The sequence below is a fragment of the Opisthorchis viverrini genome, assembly GCF_000715545.1.
Source record: "Opisthorchis viverrini unplaced genomic scaffold opera_v5_41, whole genome shotgun sequence".
In the NCBI taxonomy this organism is placed as follows: Eukaryota; Metazoa; Platyhelminthes; class Trematoda; order Opisthorchiida; family Opisthorchiidae; genus Opisthorchis; species Opisthorchis viverrini.
Window position 1 is genome coordinate 49,204 of NW_008751697.1, and position 20,899 is coordinate 70,102.

Below are 20,899 nucleotides of genomic sequence, written 5' to 3' on the forward strand. Positions count from 1 at the left end.
AAACCACCAGGTTTACAGCCCCCATCATCTCATGGAAGGAAAAATTCTAAACGTACCACATCTTTGTTGGCGAGATGGTCCGTGGTTCGAACCTGACCTCTGTATCTCGACTTCCTCTGTCTAGGCTTGAGCAACCTGGCGGTATCCCAGCCCTCGTGCTTCCTTCTGGTGTTATAGCGGTTAAGCACCAAAAGGGTGTCACAGCTTAATGGCTATTCGCATTTTTGTCACGCGCCGCAAAGGTGGTGCTACGCAGCTAATGCGAATAACTAACGCAACTTCATTGATATCACATGCTGCCTAATCATATCTGATCCTCTTGGCAGCAGCACCAAATAAAGTATGTTCGGAGGATGGTTTGTTGACATTGTTGCTCCCTTCACATGTTGACGTAGGTATAGCTCTGGTACTGTGACGCGGAAATTTATGTAGTACAGGTCGGCAGTGCGTGCACGACTGTTGTTTGTCCAGTTGAACGAAGGGCAGTCAAATTAGTTGAGTCGACCAAAAAAGATGGCTGCGAGCTTTCCTTTCGATAGATGCCCCCATGTTCTCGTAGCCTTAATGAGGAAGTTTCACTTGAAAAATTTTAAGGTCATTGTATCATCCATTACGTTGCCAACTGAAATTTCCCACGTTCATTCTGTCCCTATTTGTGTGTTTAGTGTGTTTATATGAACTGACGTTTGTTTGTCCTTACCACTTCACCCATTTGGCCTTGAGGTCGTCCGGCCACTTGTACCCGACTTTGTGCGCGGGTGAAGGTCTTACACAGGAGCCTGTTTACTCCTTTCGTTTGTATTTTTGTGTTCCAAGTGAACCATTTTTTCGGACAAGTATCTGCTGTCAAGTTTTGTATAATTTGTGAATGTCTTACAATAATAGTACCGTACAGAAACCCAGCTCCCAATTTGTTTTACCTTCCGGAGATTCTGGTATTACGCGCCACTCAAAGATACCGTTCGCTCGTTACAATCACGCTGTGGGTGAAGTAGCTGAGGTGGACTTCGGTAGATTGACCATGATTAGATATATTTAACGGGAAGGATGGTTCGATTGATTTTTCATTGTTTGAGGCTGAGGCAATTAAACCCTTTACGGCGCTGCAATGTTTGACGTTTGCTCTAAATGTTTGACCCCGAATAGTTACTTAATTTCTGCTGACTGAATTGAATGCTTAGCCTTTTTGGTCAAACCATCAACAGGGGGACTGGAAGTTCTCAAAAACTCAAGGCCGACGATGGTCACAAGCTATAAGCCTTCGTCTGAGCTGTCCCCCATAAGTCACTGGCGTAATGCCGTGATCACCAGCACACGGAAGGCATCCAACCATGTGTCGTCAAGCGAAAAAAGCTTCACTACTGCCACATGCACTCGCAGTTTGTCTTCGCAACCACATGTTTTCCAATACAGTGCTTTGCCCTGGTTTTTTATAATTTTTTCCTACCTTTATGTTTGAGCACAGCTAGTCTAGAGCGCCCATGAGTGCGCAGAAAATAAACTGAAGGATGGTGTCTCCGTATTAGATGGGTGCAACGTTGGCCTCTCAGTCGTTTCCAGAAGGATGTTTCTAGAACATCATCCGCTTGTCCAGTTGTGATATTCCCCGAGGCGGTAGAAGAATTTAAGCCTGAACCTGACGGATGCATAGACAATGGTGTGATTTTGTCGGTTCTTGAGAAGAGCGCTTCTTCTCCTCTTCAACTTTCAAGTTGCCCCGTAAATTCTGTCAAGCATTCATTCTTAAAGCCAAATGTCGATCAACCAGCACGTGTGAAGCTAACAAGAATTAGCTAACTTGGAAAAAGTTTCAGAAGTCATTGTATCCCCCGGGTGGTTCACTCACTTGTTTTCGGTCTTCCACTGCTTGAGTTCTCTTGTAAGTCGCTCAACTACTGTTTTTCAGTGTTTTCAGTGAACAGGCACACCCGTATGCCCATGATGAAAGCCTAGAGTTCAGACCAAAGCAGATCAAACAAGCCACGAAAAGTACCAGAGTGGTGCATGTTTCTGCTTGGGCAAACTGTATGCCTGTTTTTTGTGGCTTATTCCACCATTTTAATGACGTTACGAAATGGCGAATCCTATTTCAGCTACAAAATCTTGTGTCCGGGATAAAAGACACCAACTATGCATATGAGTATACTTTGATTTATGTGACTGACCAGGTAAGGGCAGGGAGAAACCCATGTTTTTGGCAGGTTTGTGCAGATTTCGTGGCCTCCTCAAGCCTCCTTCCGGCTCAAAAACAGAAGTCTTCCAGCATGCTTGACAGTTTAACACCGATGGGTTCTTATAGCGGCTCGCTATGGTGATCGAGGTAGTCGGAAGTTTCAGTTTGCTTGCTCTTCATGCCGTTCCTTCTACACCTCGATGTTCATCCCAATTTGGCGCCATTTCTTCGTTCTGTGCAGCAATTACAGTTGTGCGTACTGCGTCATCTTGATTTCTCATGTATTTACTTGCACACGCACCCTCTTGTTTTTTGTTTTCTATAAGGCGGTTCACAAACGCCGACTGTTGCTTGCTTTTTTAAATAAGCGCAAACTTCAATTCCTTCCTTTAGATGACCCAAGGATCAGTCGCGTTGCCACTGCTACGTTGTCCCCCAATTAAACTCTTTTCGTCCCAACAAATTTACAGCGGCTGGCCAAGCTAGTTTTGGAATGACCAATGCAACAGCGTCTCACATTAAACGCATTTACCTGGGATTTTTCTAGCCGAATATTCTTTAGTTTGCCTGATAGAACAGCTAATACCAGGTACTACACGCAACAAGGATATGGGGCGTATATACGCATTATATTGGAGTGCTTTCTGTTTTCACAGCAACTCCCTGGAATTTTGTGACTGGAAATAATCTCACCCATGTGTTAATTCCCAGCTCGATGGAGGTGATTGTGAAGTGTTCCAGTATGGTAACACCCCACTGGGATTAGTCTGAATGAGACTGACGGTTTTCTTCGAAAGCTAGGCTGCCGCTTCCAATGTTGCTGTTGCAAGGAACTATCAGATGGTTGTCAATTTTGTTGTTTTGGCATATGAGATGATCAACAAAACGTTCATGCAGCAATGAATAACCCAACTGTGTTTTATTCGTATCAGTGTCTGCACTCTTATTTCATAATCTGTGTGTTTATTCTTTTGGTGGGGTGCGGGCCACAATACTGACCGATGCCCACAGCAGACAGTTCTTGTGATAATATTTCCCGTTTATTCTCTACTCGGGCCGACTTCAGCACAAAGTAATCGCCGTTGATCCATAGGAAAGTCATATTTCTTATAGTGCGCACAAGAGATGGTGGACAGTTAGTCACCCACGTTTAACCAGCTCCCTAGACCGGATAGAACGCGTCCGTGCCCGGGTGAGGAATCTGTGCAGAACGTTCCGCACAATGGGTGGCCTCTTAACCAGAAGGAGATGAGGGCAGTTTGGTGGCATCAGGACCTCCTCATTTGTCTCAACGTAATGAAAAATGCAATACCCCGCATTTTAATATCCCTGAACTACGCATTCATTTGACGGACTTGTTTTAGTATATTACTCCATTATTGGCGGTTAGCTTTGCGTGTGTCCTGTGTGCCTGGGGCGGACGCTCACTAAAAGCACACCCACATTATTTTTGCCGTCACTACAGCATTTTCAATGACTCGAATTTTACGGACAGTCACTCTAATCCATTCGTCCCTTTCGGTCATATTTTGTTTAGGTGAGCTAAATTCCAATGCGGACCATCACAGATCCGTATCTTGTTACCGGTTTACGGGAGATGAAACACTAAATAGCACTTTAGCATATTTTGGTGTTCTTTCGGTATCCTTTAAGAATGAATCAACATATGCAGAATACTCAATTCAAATTCGCCAGGAAAATGAGTCACTGACGTTGTTTTGCTTCATACACCTCGACTTCAACAAATGAGATGATTTTGTTCAGCGAGCTTCGTCACAAAACATTTTCCCATAGGGTTCAGCTTCCATTAGGTACAACACTGTTAGACAGCAGCATGAGTTTTGCAAAGGATATGCAAGGGACAACTGTGTGGATTATTCTCTTTCCCAAATATGCATTACTAGCCTGTGGAAAATAAAGCTCCCGTAATTAACTGAAGGCAAATCACCAACAGCATATATCCCAGGCAGTCCCCCTATGAATCGAAAAATTCATTGATAATAGAGCGAAAAATGCTAACGATGACTCACTAAATACACGGGATATGCAAAGCTCCATGTTTTTCTCAAGACTGCAATCACACTATTCCAAAGTCACGTCACCCTACAAACACGAAACACCGCCAGATACTCGTGTTTTTACCCGATCTCGTGTCCCTGCAAGATTCGGGCTACCTTGATTACGCACAGATAAGCCAATATAAACACTCTTAATTGCACATGCCCACGCATGTTCGCGTAGACCGCATATCTGTTAGCTGAACCTGAATATCGATATCTGTCTTCGAAAACGGGCAGTGCCGTCTTCTGAAGTAGTTACGAATTGTGACCACTCTTGGCTGTGTGTTATTCCGGGTCGGGGACTTTTTTGACACTTTTCCCATGTAGATTCGGTTGTCCAAGTGCCTCGCTAAAATGCCGGCAATAAACTACCGCGCGTCTCCGACGGATCTAAAAATATCCTTAATCCATACTGGTCTTGATTCGTCACGATTCTCGATTAGCAGTCATATCCTGCTGCATCTCTAACAAGGTGCAGTTGGGATTACATGCCTCCCATTTTATGAAGCCAGCGAGCCAACAGCACTCAGACTTTGGTAAATTCTTTCACGCCTGTCTACTTGGTCAAAGGTTGGTCACCTCTCTACTTCTGCCATTGTAAATTTGGCGCAGAAAGAAGCACACTGGTGAACGATGGCTCTACATGGACAATACGTGACCTGGTAACGGAAGATCTGGTGCCCGATGCATTTTCCAGAGGAAGCCCTCGTTTCACAACCAAAAGCCCTTTCTCTAAGTGCGTCGTTACAGCTTTGCCGACACCGACCCATATAATCCATGCCCCTGAAGCAGCCGTTGTCAAAAACTTGAAAACGTCTCAGTTCCGTTGTCTCTACCAGCTCTGACAGCCATAAAACAAAGCAGCTTCCAATGTAGCATGATAAACCGGTCCCTTGACGTTCAGAGACATGCAGGCTTGCTGCAGTATAGCTTTCAAATTAGTAAACGCGGCCTAAGCCTTGAATATTTGTTCATGGATTTTAATAAGTGAAGTTAGCATGACTTCCAGGAGACATGAAGCGTTCTAAACCTCAAGCGTCCCGTCGCGGATTTTGAATAGTGCCTCCATTGTCCACATCCTTTTCCAGACGCCATCAGACATACCAACTCTGACTGAAGATCACACCCCCATCTTTTAACGACGCACCTGGGAGGATATTCGGACCGGGAGCCTGGCGACGCTTTGGAGGATATATGCAGTTATGAACAGCCAAGACCGCAAGGTGTTCCATATTTGCTATCAATTCTACTACTTCAGCTATTTGGATGAGTGGCCACGAAGATTTTCGGTTACATTATCCGGCCCAGTGATGAAGGAGTTTTCTTTTATAAAGACCGCCGGTTTGATGCGATCCTTTGTAATTTAACTCACGGGCGGTTTCCGGGGACCGATTGCGGAAAATAAACTGAAATAACAAGTGTTCAGTTACAACTTGTGAGTGGCAGCACGTCAGACATGAATACTTTGGTGCAGTCAGATCAATAAAATGACTGAGGTCGTTTTCGGGTACTGACCGATGTGTGGAAGCTGGACGACCATGAGAGAAATGACCATTTCTGATGCGGCAATTCTCTTGCCAAAGTTGGCGCGATCTAAATGCAGTGGATATTGGGGGCGGTGAAAGAAAACTGGCGTGAAAGTATTGTGAAGGCAACTCGGGACACGAGGAACGTTGGAATAATTGTACTAGAATCATCACAGCTTGCTATAAAGAAAGCCTCACATCTCTGGACTAAAAGTGATAACCTTTGAAAGAATGGCATGCTCGGCTGTCGGAATATTTGCCCAAGCCAAAGAAATCGAAGTGATGGTGACGAAGCACACCTTAGCGGACTATGGAAGAAAGTGGGTTTCTGTCACATGTATTTAGGTCAAGTTCAAATCGGACAAACTCACTGGTTTTGAGAAGTGTGTGTTGGGGCTTATCTGAGCATGGAAATTGTTGGCATTGCATGGAACAAAATTATCGCCACGGCAACTATAGATGGTATTATGGACGGAATTGGCAATCAGCACAATGACTCAATCACTAATCAGGACTCACGTAACACGTCCGGCCGAAAAACAGCACGTTTGACAAATTAGGGGCCGGACACCAGTTTGTGTATGGCAATAGTGGTGTCGCTATCGCGCCATCGTACTCTGGTCTATAAATGGCCTCGTACGAGAAAGTTTCCGGCGAATATGCTGGAGCTATTAGAGTAGTTAGGATTGGCAAAGGAATTGTGAAGGATCGAGACCAGTTTGAATCCATCGACAGTATACCTTGTTTTGTTCCATCCATTCAGGCAAGACAAGAATGCAGTCACATCCAGCCTTGGAGCTCACGGATTCACAGATTGATTTGCAGGATTGAGGGTTTCGCCCAAGTTCCAGGGTTTGTTTTGTTCTTGTCGTTCAGCGGCTGCGGTTCATTTAGAAGATACACGTGAAAAGGGGTAAAGCACTGCTCTACAAGCCCTCAGTGCGTGGCAGCATGCCTGCCAGCGTGGGGACTTGCATAAAAATTGTCTAATAGTGCTTTGAACTGGGTTCTAGGTGCAGCGTGGACAACTGTCGGAAGAAGGTTGTTGAGCGTGGCAACTACCCGAAGTGAGAAATGTTCTGCCTTATCGGAGGGTGCATTCTGAGCTTGAGAATCCCCTTACCATTATTCCGTCGTGTTATCTTGGTTCACGGTGAAAGCCTGTCAGCCAAACCTCGTTACAGGTTACAGTTAAGAAGCAGATATATTTGGAGGCAACGATACTACAGAGGAAAAGAGTCAAGCACCACGAGACGTTTCACAGTCCAGAAATTTAAAGCTAGCAACCGTGCTTGTGGCAGCTCGCCAGACACGCTCAATGAGGCTTTTCTGTAGCGCCTCCTGGGTAGACAACTTGGTTGGCAGATTCCAGACGCGGTCTGACGTAGTGCCCACAGAGTTTTTGGAAGTCCCTAAGAATAATGCGGGATAGGTTGCGCGAAGTCACCCGTAGAATAGTGAATGCCTTTCAGGCTAAGTTCTCATGGCGCAGTAATAATGGTGTGCCTGGAGGGGTCAAGAAACCAAAGTTCTTTCTGGCATCTATCCTCGTGGTGTCTTCTGGTCGATTCTCAAGTTGCATGACGCAGGCATTCGCTGAGTCTAAAGATCGTTAACGTATATTAGAAACATCATTGGTCTCTAGGGGGATTACGATAGAGTCCGGCGCTGAAGAAGAGTAGGTTTAGCATACTTTCACTCGGAACGATCTGTCCAGTAGGATCACTTCAGTCCACCGTAGAATTTCGTATTGGATCCCTCAAGACTCGAGTTCTTGAGCAGTGGTACAAGTAGGACTCAATCTAATTCTTTTGAGAAGTCGAAAATTATGGCATCCGATGTGAGTCCGTCGTCCTTGGCTTGGATTAATCTACCCATAAAAACGAGCATATTCATCACTTGGGAACGGTTTGAGGGAAATCCATGCTGAACTGGAGATACGATGTTGTTGGTAGCAACGCGATCTAGCATGATCAGCTTCAGAATGCGTTCCATCACCTTGTACGGTACGCTAGTGTGGATAATAGGCTTGTTGCTGCCCAGTAATAGTCGGCCATAAGTTTCATAGGTTGGCGTGTCAATCACTTCCTTTCGTCAAGCGACTGACGAAACACAGGTAAAAATGTTTTATCACCGTTAACGACATCTCTTTTGAGCTGCTTGGACGGATCTCGTCTGGCCTTAACGCAAAAAATGCGTAGATATTGTGCAAGACTTGGTGACCGTCCTCCTCCGCCAATACCAGGTCGTTTAGTAGTCGTTTGTACTTATGCCTTGACAAGATTGGATGTGACGAGGACGCGGTGGCTGAATATGGACCTGAGTAATGTTCTGTGTAAACTCCAGATCAAACTATTGGGTCAATCGTGGGTTCCCCGTTTCTATCCCTCAAGGAGAACTCGGTTTACTTATTTCTGCAGCGATATCTCATGCGTTTATAAAGCACATTTCTGTTTTTCCGAGCGAGGTCCAGGATGGTGCTTTGTCTTTGTATCTTCCATTAGCGGATTGCTGATTTGCAGCGGTTTCACATTTTATGAAGAACCAGCTCATCTTCCGTGTTTTCACTAGTCAACTTTTTGAAGAAATAGTTGAGATTTCTTTTCCGGAGGTTACCAAGACCTCTTAGTTAGGTTTCGGCCCATCCGACTGCGCGGTGTTTTTTTGTGACAAACATAGCGTCAGCCCCATGAAGTTTCTGAACAATGGTCCCATATAATCCTATATAAGCCCTATATATAAGCCCAATATATACGTCTTATAGAAGTTTAACTTGTTTAAGAAAGAAGTGTATTCTGAGAAATCTGCACCACAGAAGTGTGGAATCTACGTTTGAGGTTCCGGATTTCCAGCCCAGTAGCGGATGAAATCAAAGGTCAGCACACACTGGGCACTGCCCAGTGGAGCGTTAATTATCATCTGATGGAGGAGGAGTTTTCTGTTGTTGATGACGGAATCCAGTAAGAATGGTTGTTGACCTGCGCGGTGTCTAGTGGGTGTGACGTCAGGCCGAGTTCAAGCGCTCTGTTGAACGACTCTGGTCAGCAAATAGTCCATTTGATCCAACGCGCTAAAGTATTATCAAGGAGGACTTCGAAAATCTGGACCCACCTACCGGCAAAAGATGAGTGAAGTTGTAGTTGTAGGATATTTGCTTAATGGTTTGTATGGGAAATCAGTCACTTTCCGGAGGACTCGAGGATAAACAATAGACCACACCAAGAAGTGAAAATCGGACTTGTGCGGTGGGATTTGAATCCGCTTTGCATTTTGACAAGGTAGAGAAGTGATATCAGAGAGGACAGAAGGGATGGGTAGGACCGTATGTAAGTACAAAGCCACCTCACAAACCCTCCCCCGTTATGAGCCAGGTCGAAAAAACAGAGTAGCCATCTATCGAGGTCTCTGCATTAGAGATATCTGGTGTGGGCCAGGTCTGTGTGAGTGCGATTATGGGGGGCTGTTCAAGGTAAACTGGCTGTTAAATATCGCAGAGCGCTGAAAAGGCGGAGGCAGTTTTGGACGAGCATTTCAACACTGCGTCCACTGCCTATGAAGGTGAGGAGCCGAGGAGTGTGCAACCATAGAGGCTGGCGGATTTATTAGCTGTACGTCCAGGTTGAGGGCAAGGTTTTGAAGGCGGACTTTGCGGCATATTGTCCACCTTCTATCTTGGTGGTTCCGAGGGCTGCTTTTCATTTGCAGGGTTATTCGATCCGTGGGAGCCCAGCTGAAGCAAGCCTTCTACCTTTGGAGGACGTAGTTTTTCACTTTGAGGGCGAAAAGTTTGACCACTGTTAATTGTAGCTCGCTTAACACCGCCTCTCGGACGAGTATATTTCCGCTGTACAAGGATTTGGAGCAAACGCGCGTCCGTTTGGTTTGTTGGGCGTCGGAGTGCGGTTAGATCGGTATGTTGTCTGTGTGGGGTCTTGAGAGTTGGGTTAGCCCGCTCTCTCTCATGCGTCTGTTCACCAAAGACGCCGTGGCGGTCTTTATTGCACATCAGAGAGCTTGAGTAATGTTTTTGCTGCTGGCGGACCCGGGGTGGATGGCACAAGTTGCTTGTTTAAGGAAAAAAGTTCATTAATAACTTTCGTTCATGTCGTGGTTTTCTTTGTGTTTGTCGCCCAGAGCTTTAAAAACAACCCAGTTTTGCTCCGAGTATCCCAATTGAAGCGGAACATCCACACTGGCACTTCCGATCTGGCGAAGGGGATCAGGTTTCGTTTTTGGTAGCTCTATTTAATACTGATAATGTTTATTCCCAACTGGTGGGTGGCCTACCGTCAGGCATGATCCTAACGTCACAGCCGGAAAAAGCACGACTGGAAGAAGGTTGTGTGGAAAACGGACAGTGTCGTAAACTATCGATATTTTCTGGTGTAGACGTTGGTATTTGAAGGTGGCGGATAAAAACAAAACGAGAAAAGGCAAAATAAGAAACATCCTGCCTGACACACGAAAATGAAACCACGAATCTCGGGAATTGAGGAGTCCAAACGGCGGACCTGGTGAAGCAGCAGATTCGGTGTAACTCAGCCGGTTACCTTGACACTTCGCTGTCTTGGACTGGATTCGCGAAAAGCAAAAGTGGAGGAAAGCAAAATGCGGGTAAATATTAGCAAGAATCTCCTAATCATGTTGTGCAGTGAAAATGTGGAGACTCACTGGTGTTGCCTCTATAGTGCAGTTGAGTGCGAATGTTCCTTAACGAGCGAGTTTGTGACAACACATGAGCCAGAAAGCGAAGTGTACAGAAAATAATTGACTTTGAGGAGAGCACAGACTGCAAGCCCTCCGAAATGGTCAAATCCGGACAAAAGGTTCAGCACATTTGAATGAACGCGTCCTCATGGCGGCTGGGTCAGGTGAAGACTTTATTCGTGTTTGCCATAATTGGAAGAGTGGGGAAGAGAGTGGAAAGAATAGTTATGGGTGTGCTATCAAACTGGTTACGGCAGTTCCGTGCCATTATTAACTTGTCATACTTCAATTTTTGGACAGCTCCGTAACGGACATCATATTTAGAACAGGGCAGATGTAAGGTCGCAGTCATTTCTTCTGGTCCGTTTGGATGCCTCTGTGAATGTAGATCAAAGGCCCTGCTGGGTGAATAACAGCCCAAGCAGTCCAAACCAGGTAATGGCGAAGGTCGAAGCTTGGGAAGACGAGGGAATGTGGCAATATCAGTGAAGCCTGGTGAGTCTGAGGAGACATTCGATTGGACAGTGTGCAACAATAGAGAAAGAAAAGACTTAATGGTTACCACGATTTTGGTGGTGACGAGGAGCAATTAAATGGGACAGGATTGGGGTAGATTTGTACTCGGTAGACTAGCGATCAAGCAACGGACCAGTTTGCTAACATATGATATTGAAAGACAAAAGATGTAGAGCGAACGCGTATAAGCACATGAAGAGGTGGTGTAGTTAAGGAACTCAGACGAGCAAGGACTGGCAGGAGTAGATCGCCTGGATGACAGACTAGTTTACCTGGAAGTATTAACATAAGACGGACAGGACCATAATTTAGGAGAGAAAGTGAATGCAAGGGAAATAATTGCCAGTTCCCGAAGCGCTACTACAACCTTCATTTAACAAGTGGTGCATGGTCATTAGCGCTATTACTGAAGGCTGGTGTTGGAAGGCTGGGAACCTCACTGTATGTGCATGTATATTTCTCACCGTATGTGTCCACTCTTCAAAGCAGTAGGTAGATGCGTGTTTCGTTTAGTTGACGACGTTGGCTTTAGGTGCAACCATCACCGTATGTGTCCACTCTTCAAAGCAGTAGGTAGATGCGTGTTTCGTTTAGTTGACGACGTTGGCTTTAGTGCGGTGCAACCCTATCTATGACGAAGGCAGATGCGGCTCTGCACGTCGATGTAGGCCGTGGGCGCTCAGTGTCCTCAGAGCAGCACATCTGATATTTTTCAAATCTCTTTTTTAACAGACGGAAGGTCCGTTTTTTACCGTCCGTAGTTCATGGCGTTGCCAGTTAAATGACACAATCGGGGCGAATCCAGGCCAGCAGTGGAAAGCAGAAAACAACAGTGCCCTTCTGAATATTTCCTAAACTAAGGGTCATGCTCGGCACCACCAGCGATGGGCGAAGCACCCTTGTCACTGGCGAGGTGGTGTGCATTCGAATGCACCATGGTGCAAGACCACGGGGCGACACAGTCTGCGGGTCTCACCGACAACAACACGAGGTTTTATTCCTTGTACATGCTATCAGACCTCCTGGGTGGCGTTTCATCAAGCGGTCATAATCGTGGCTTGTGCATTACTGAAGAATCCCAGCTACCAGATATATTATCCTACCAAGGGAAATCCAGGCCAGTGAAACATCACAGTCATTTCAAACAAGCACACAGCAAAAAGCCGCTGGAAAGGGCATGTCGTAGTGGAAGCACATGAAACGCAGTCGCCATTGGGACGATGGGAAGAGAACCAAATTGCCCAAAGCGTATGAACCATGGCCAAACGACAACAGAGTGTGGGCAACCTAGCCAAGCTAAGGCGTACGGCAATGTTATGCGCGTGTGTTTACCGGGTTATGTGGCGTAAAATACGTTCTCGGTTATGAAAAACCGACGTTTTGGTTGGTGTTAGTTGGAGCTAGGCAATACAAGACACCATTCATTAAACAGAGCTGATATAGTAGTCAAGGGAAGGTAGCAAGCTGAAAGAAGCCTAGTATAAGTTGCTTCGGGAAGAGGCCGAGCCAGTAACATAACACGCTCGGATCAAGCAGGCCTCTTGGAGAAACTGATACATCAAGTAAGTGAAAGGTGAAGAGGTATAGTGAAAGGGTGGTCTTATTTTTTCAATCATTTCTTGGTTTTTTTCACAAAACGTACCTTTGTCAAATTCAGAGGTGAGTCGAACTTGATTCATAAAGGATATTAGAAGACAGTTGGGCATTATGTATGGCGGCTGCGGCTTCACGTATAAGAAAGTTGTCTATGAATTGCAACAACTTGTGGTGGTATGTCATTTTTCGAAGTCGATCGGAGAGAATGTTCCAACTGCAAGTGTATTCAACCAGAAAGTAGTTGCGTAGGTTTATACAGCCTGGAAGATACACCAAGAGTCTGCTGGTTGCACGAAATTTATAGGAATCTTATAGGACCTTACGCTTCACCTAGTCTCTGCTATGAAGCATTTCGGTACAACAAACGGTGTAGGGAGTTAGATTTACCTCTAACCATCTGAGCCATAGGCTCAAGGCCCAAGACTACGCAGCGAGAGCGGTCGGAAAGAGGACTGTGCCGTAGGAATAAGTCTTTGGCGAGGGAACGTTGGATGTTCCTAAGCGATGGCCTACAGCTTTGCTATAAAGGAGAGAGAGAAAATACATAATTCTGCTATTGGTTACACGCACAGCTTGAAAATTGTGTCGTCAGGATGAAAGGAGCACAATATCAGAAAGCATACCCTACTTAACCGGGCGAAATGGACTTGGTGAGAAAAGCTAAAAGTACGAGAAAACTTGGGACCAAGATCTTCGATCTCTGTGTAGTGAGCTACAGTATTCCCAATGGCGAATGCATCAGGTGGGACGGAACAGAAGCAAAAAGTTGTTTGGGACCTGAAAGAAGAGAAGCTTAGGTCAAGAGCACTTAGCCAGTCAGTCAGATTCTCAGTTTTGATGACTCTGGCGAAAGGCAAAAGTTTTTGCAGAGGGAAATGTGTAAGCGTTCTTTATATAGTTTGCAAAAAGGAAGGGTTCACCATAGGACATGGTGGCAAAGACATCGTTGCTGTGCAGTAGGGATAGGATGGGAACCTAGAACACTCCCTTGAATGGCTCCACCGGTAATCGGTAATGGAGATGATTGCCTGTCACCGGTTTTGTTATCTGGGCCCTATCAGAGAGGTGGGAATTGAAACCACCGAAATAAGGATCCAGTGATGCTAACAGAACTAAGTTTCTTCAGTAGGTGTGGTAATTAAGTTTCGCACGTATATCGGAATAACCAGACGGACTAGAAATCCAGAATTCGGATCAGCGCAACAAGTAGCACGTATGTATTCGAATTGGCGAATATGTACAGCATATGGAATATTAAAACAAGAGAATAAGGAATAGAGCAATGAATAGAGCATCAGTCATGTTCATCACATCCGCCACACCTTGAATGAGCGTGCGGGTGTTTATAGTCCAGTGGTGGTCTTGACCGCAATCTTTCGGATCTTCTCGGAATGGAAACTTCAGAATCTTCACAGGTAGTACGTTCTTCAGATACAGCATTTTGTTCGGATACCACAAGATCATCTACAAAGGACTCATTAGTATTTGAAACAGCAGGAGTGCCGTTAACAGACTGACCTCTGGTATTGAACTCAACCTGGTCAATGTGTCTCCGATGACAAGAGAGATCATCCAAATCGAGAATTGTGACCATTCGTTTGCCATTTGATGAAAGCACTATTCCTGTTGCGGGTCGTAAATCATTACCCTTGAAAAATGTAACATCAGCCGTTTTGGCACAGTCAAGACTTGTACGCAACGAACGAGATTTAAATAGAAGCGCGGGACTCTTCCCAGTAACGGAATGGACGGCGTTCCTGTATTGCATTAGAAAATTATCAATCCCACGGTCCAATTCCACAAAAGTAGTGGGAGAGAGTGAAATAATAGCAGATTTAAGTATTCGGACAAAATTTTCAGCAAGTCCATTCGACTGGGGATGTCGCGGAGCAGTAAACAGATGTCGACAACCAAGACCCTTCAACCATTCCTCGAGGAATTTTGCAGTGAAGTGTGTGCCGTTGTCAGTGACCAAAACAGTTGGTACACCTTCGTGGCTGAATACTTTCCTCAAGGCTTGCTGAGTGAATTCGGCACTTGGAGAAGTAGTTAGAAAAACTTCAGGCCAACGGGAATATGCGTCAATAAGAATTAAAGCATAGTATTTACCAAGAAAAGGACCACAGTAGTCAGCATGAACTCGTTGAAATGCTTCACAAGTAACTGGCCACGGATGCCACTGTGAAGACTTGTTATGAATCTTATGTGCACACTTAACACAATTCTTAGCAGTATGCTTGATATCAGCATCCAGTTCCGGCCACCAGCATGACAAGCGTGCAAGGGATTTCATTTTATCGACACCCAGATGACCAGAGTGTAAATCTGCAAGAACAGCCGCTCGCTGAGTCGGTGGAATGACAACTCTATCCTCAAAACACAGCAAACCATCCGGAGTAACGGACAAGCTTTCGCGGCGACAGTAAAAAGCAGGAAATCGGCGTCGTTCTTGCTGCGTCCAGCCACGTCGCAGTGCAGAGAAAATGGGAGCGAAATATCTTTTAGTGTCAGCAACAAGCACATCCCGCTTGACTGGTAATGGTTGAATCAGTAGACAATCTGAGTTGTTTGAATCAGAGTCACATGATAGAATTCTTGACAAGAAATCGACATGAGGAATCATTTTCGCACTACGATGAACTACTGTGTAGGTGTAAGAACTCAATGCAATAATCCACCGTTGCACCATAGCGGCAGATGACTTCGCCAGAGACTTCGTTGGATGATACAAGAACTTCAAAGCCTCGTGATCAGTAGCAATGGTAAAGTTCAATCCAAAAAGATACTTATGAAGCCGTTTGACAGCCCAATATACAGCAAGTGCTTCTCGTTGAGTCTGAGAATATCCACGTTCGGCTTTTGAAAGTCGACGGGAAATGCAGATCACTGGTCTACCACACTGTTCAAGGATTGCTCCTATTCCAGTGGGAGAAGCATCAGTAATGATCGTCGAATGATGTTTGGCGGAAAATGGCTTCAAAACAGCTGAAGTCTGAAGATAACCAAGCAGTGCACGCAACGCCTTCTCATGGTTGGAAGACCAAGAAAATTGATTGGAAGATATGATATCAAACAGACAACTTGCGTGTTTGGCGAAATTAGGAATGAAACGAGAGTAATACTGAAGTGCTCCTAGAACTGAACGCAGTTCTTGTAGATTGGTCGGTGATGGCGCATTTACTAAAGGGGATAGACGTCTTGTATCAGGTTTAAAACCGCTGCCATCCACAATGTAGCCAAGGCATGAAAATGATGGGACACCAAAAGTGCATTTTTCAGGATGAATAGCTACATTGAACTCAGAAAATCTCTTCAGTAAAGACAACAGACGCATATCATGGGTAGCTTTGTCAGCAGCGTGCACAATGACGTCATCTTGGTACGTCTCAACACCCTCCAAATCTTTTGCAATAGTATTCATAACTTGCTGAAATACAGCTGGTGAAACGTTCAGACCAAAGGGAAGAAAATTGTATCGGAATAACCCAAAGGGTGTGTTGATCACGGTAAGGTTACTGGAGGCTTCGTCCAGTGGTATTTGAAGATAAGCATCTTTTAAATCGATTTTTGAAAACACACTTGAACCTGATAAACGATACAATACATCTTCTGGCTCTTCCGTGGTGCATGTACGTTGTAGTAGCCGCGTATTTAGCGTAAGCCGGTAGTCACCACAAATTCTCGGAGTAATACCATCAGCCTTCAGTGGGGTAACGATCGGAGTTGCCCAATTCGATGACTCAACAGGAGTCAGTATTCCTTTCGCACACATTGAATTTAATGCTTGACGAACAGGCTCGCGTAAACCAAATGGAATAATCCGTCTCTTAAGAAATATAGGCTCTCCTGTAACTTCGAGCCTCATCTTGGGAATTTGCATGCCACCTGTGGCCTTAGAACATTTAAGAATCAGTTGCTTGAGTTCATTCTCATTCGCAGAAGTCAGTAAGGTGATACTGGTTTGCAGTAAGCGTAGAACTTTGAGTCCGACGATCGATGGTCCCGACGTTGATACCAAAAAATTACAATCGATACAGGTACCTTGTAGTAACCTCACAGGGATCGTGCAACTACCAACGAGAGGTACAGAATGTCCAGTGATACCGCGAATGTTAATATCTGTAGGCACTATCACGGCACTGGGGTAGAATGCAGTTAGATCTGATTGTGGAATGATGGACTCAACACTACCAGTATCAACAATAAAGCCATGCTTTTGACCAGAAGCGGATATCAACGTTTTAAAAACATGTGACGAATTTTGGGACAAAACAGATAGAGAAAGAGTAGAAATATCTTCAGATAATGTCTTCACGTCAGTGTTTGGGTCAGAAGTTAAGTGACACACTTTCTTGGACTTACAGACAAGTTGAATGTGTCCTGTTTTACCGCAGCTAAAACACTTGGCTCGTCTGTGGGGGCATGAATATCTGGAATGGTTTCGTCCACAAGACTCGCATTTCCCGAATTTTTGAGCCATCGGATTAGGGTTACGATCTGTGAAGTGACGTGTTGATGGATTTGAGGCACGAGAATCTGTTCGAGGTTTGAATTTGTTGTTCGTCCGCATCCTTGAATTATTTCTTTTAGAATAATTTAACAAGACTGCTTCCTCAGTCTTCGTCACATGCTTCACATCTTCATACTGCTCACATATTTTCCGAATAGTTTGAAATTTCTGATCCGGACAGAGTAACAGCTTCTGCTGTAATTCGGGCAGTTGAATGCCAGCAATGAGTCTATCACGCAGCTGGTCTTCCAGTTGGGCACCATAGTCACATTTGGCTGCCTGTGTCTGCAGCTGTAACACGAAATCACGAACCGACTGAGAATGAGAGCGGGCTAACATATTGAACTTAGCTCTTTCGGCTGCTACGAAGTTAATCGGTTTGAAGTGTTGAAGAACTTTGTTTTTCAATGCAGTGTAAGAAATATCAATTGGAGATTCAGGATATACTAAATTCTTGATCAAAGTATACGCCTCCTTGCCAACGAAATGTAGGAAATATGCAGTGAGTTTCTTATCATCCATATCGGATTTTGTGAGGCACCATATGTCGAATCGTTCCAAATAATCCTCTACGTCACGCGCAGTTGAATTAACATCTAATGGTTCCATTTCGGCAGGCATGATGAATTGTTCCAATCGCGACGCCAAAATGTGGTAATTAAGTTTCGTACGTATATCGGTACAACCCGACAAACTAGAAATCCAGAATTCAACGAAGAGTGGCAACCAGCACGTATGTATTCGAATTGGCGAATATGTACAGCATATGGAATATTAAAACAAGAGAATAAGGAATAGAGCAATGAATAGAGCATCAGTCATGTTCATCACAGTAGGGTTGCATGAGGTACTTGGTCGTGGGCTTTCTGAATATCCCAATAGATTGCTCGGCATCATAGGCAGCTGTGTCGGTCTCAAAGAAGTGAGGCAACCATTGACGACTATCTGAGACATAAATCCTTACTGCCCGTTATCTATGGCATTCGTAGTTATGGGGAGTCTAGTTAACGGATCTTTGACCAGATGCTCAAGGGCTCGCGTTAAAGGAGGGGTATGATGGATCTGTATGCAGTTGAAGTAGATTGCTTAGATCTGAATTTAAAATGCGGGTGGACGACATATTGTTTTCCCTGGGAGGAGACGAATACATATTTTACTGAGTGACCAAAGAGATTTAGGACAATAATTTTGACAACTTGACCGCCATTTCCCAAAACACGGGGCCGTATGCCGTCACCCCTCCCGGCATGACGGAATCCTTGAGGATTTGAGGAAGGACCGATGCATCACATTGCAAATAGAGGGGCTACTCTGTTGTGGAGATGTGAAATGTTCAGCATGGATTGTGGGTTTGAGTTTTGGAGAAAGGGGCCAGTCTCAGCCGGAAAGTTATGCGTTCGGGAGGTCAGCTATATCGACATGATTGGTGATATGACCAACGTCACTGGAATGCAGGCAATTAACTGAGTGATTTCTCAGGGTACAGTGCCCATGGAGCAGACAGCCAAGTAATTTGTAGCGAGAATGGGTCTCATGAGTGATGCTTTCTCCACAGGGTTCGAAGGATACCCGTTAGGATTCTCAACCAGCTGGGAGCTTGCTGATGAGTAGTATCAATAGGAAATCCCGAGATCTCTAATATTCTTCGCCTAATCGGTTTATTTTGATATCCAAGATCTTAAGTAACTTACCATTGCGAGAAACCCGAGCGAAAACTTTGAGTGAGAGAAGTTATGTAGACAGAGATCAGTAGGTTTGGGTATAAGATGTCACAAATATTTTCTATTTTTGTTGTTAGAAAGAAGTCACCCCAGTCCAGGGAGGCCAGAAAGGATGAAAAGGCCATTAAATTATCTGGAGACAAGACGTGAAAGAGAGAAGGGTGCGGGGGCGGTTGCACCAGAAGTGATTGCGTTGCACGGAACGACGCAGTGGTCGCTTTCTCGGAAGGATTGATAAACTGTGGCCGTAGCCAGATGACCCTCGTTTGAGAATATCATATCTAATGTATGAAGGCCAACAGTAGGGTTGCGTACAATCTATGAACAACCTTCTACATTAAGTTGGGCGAGAAGCAAGGCATAACGAGCAGGGCTCAAAGAAGGAAACCAAGAAATGTATTGTAGGTTGAAGTCACCCAACACAAATTTTGACGAATGAGGAAGGGCATGTGCGGTGGAGATAACACGGGACAAGTTAGCAATATAGATGAGAGGGGTGGTAGTAGAAGCGTACAGCCTTCTATTACGGATCGTTCGGTCTGTTCTGTAGATATCTGGGTGGCCTTTGGATTCCCTTCTAGGTCTGAATCATCAATGGGATGCGCGAAGTCCTTATTTGGAAAAGATGGCACATCCTCTATTTATTGAGTTTCTCCTGTCAGATAAGTGGACAGTGTAACTGGGTATTAAAACGGCTGTCTAGAATTTCAACTGAGATCTATGTTTCGGTCACACAAATCAGACATGGTCATGCAGTGGCAATAATGACTCGGGTATTGTGGACTTTTAGCAGCAGTCAGCGGGCATTAGACAACATCGTTGAAAAACTCATAAGCGAGCAAGCGGTACAAAGTAGTAAGTTTGCAACCTCACTCACGGTGGAGTTTAGTACTAGAGGGAATTGGTACCTGGAGGTGTAATAATATGAATCATCGTTTGGTGTCCGGGGAGGAGTATACAATACTGGTGGTATACGGGTGAATAACCGGTGAGATAAGCCTGAACCCACGGCAATATGCACTGCATCAGGCTCAGTATAGGGTAGAAAATTACTCTGGGAGAAGGGCATGCAATTGAATACAGAGTTGTCAGTCTATGTCTTCTGCATCGTCAGATGTGGAGTGAATAAGACGTAAAAATGAAGGGTGTCTGTGGGGGGTGTGGCTTCCGAAAATGGTGTTTAGGTGGGACGAAAAGTTGTGGATAGGGTAATGGAAACGGATGAGGGTCGGAACCGGTCACCGGTCGCTGTAGATACGAGCATCTACCAGGCTTGTGATGTGTTTGGCTTGATGTTCCTTTTAAAGGCCGCCATGCGCGGCTTCGGAGGAGTTAGAGAAGGAAGCACTGTGGTTGCTACTAAATAATGATATCAGTTAGGTAGTACGTTGGTGGCCATGTGGTAAAGCTTGGTATAGCTAAAGTTAGGTGACAGCGTTCGTATGTTGGGGGCCCTACCAAGGACCGCAAAGGCTGGCATGGGGTTGGGGGCCACAGGGTATCTATGCACTATGCGGGGCATGGTCAGGTTTGTAGACGAAGGGAGAAGAGTGGGAATTCGGAAAGTTTGCGTGGGCGGGACGTTACGATTTCAGGTTTTATTAACAGGTGTTTGAGCCTGAGGACGCGTTTTGGTGCGGAGGGGGGTGTCATTAAATCGGGATGTCTGGAGCGAGAGACCGTGCTCTCATCATCGATTGCAGCACATTATAAGGGCTGATGAGTTACCGCATCTGTTATCCCGGCGGCAAATTTTTGTTGATGCGATCGAGACCTGAGGTGGCCTAGGCAAGTGTCCAAAGGTGGAAGTGGAGGGCTCAGGGTCATGAGCAGAAGAAGCGGAGCTGGAAGTCATCACTGTAGTTCGTGTCGCATCAGGCAACAAGTAGGCATCATAGTATAGAGATATTGGACGTGGAGCGATTCCAGAGTAATGAAGTTTACGGAGGGGATCAGTGCTACAACATCAAGTGTCAGGGGATACCAGTTCAGTTCCATTATTTGGAGAGGAGCCTGTAAATCCGATTGGAGTATAACATGCTGCACCAATGTCATTGACCGTTGGGTGCCCGACGGAACCAGGGGGGTTA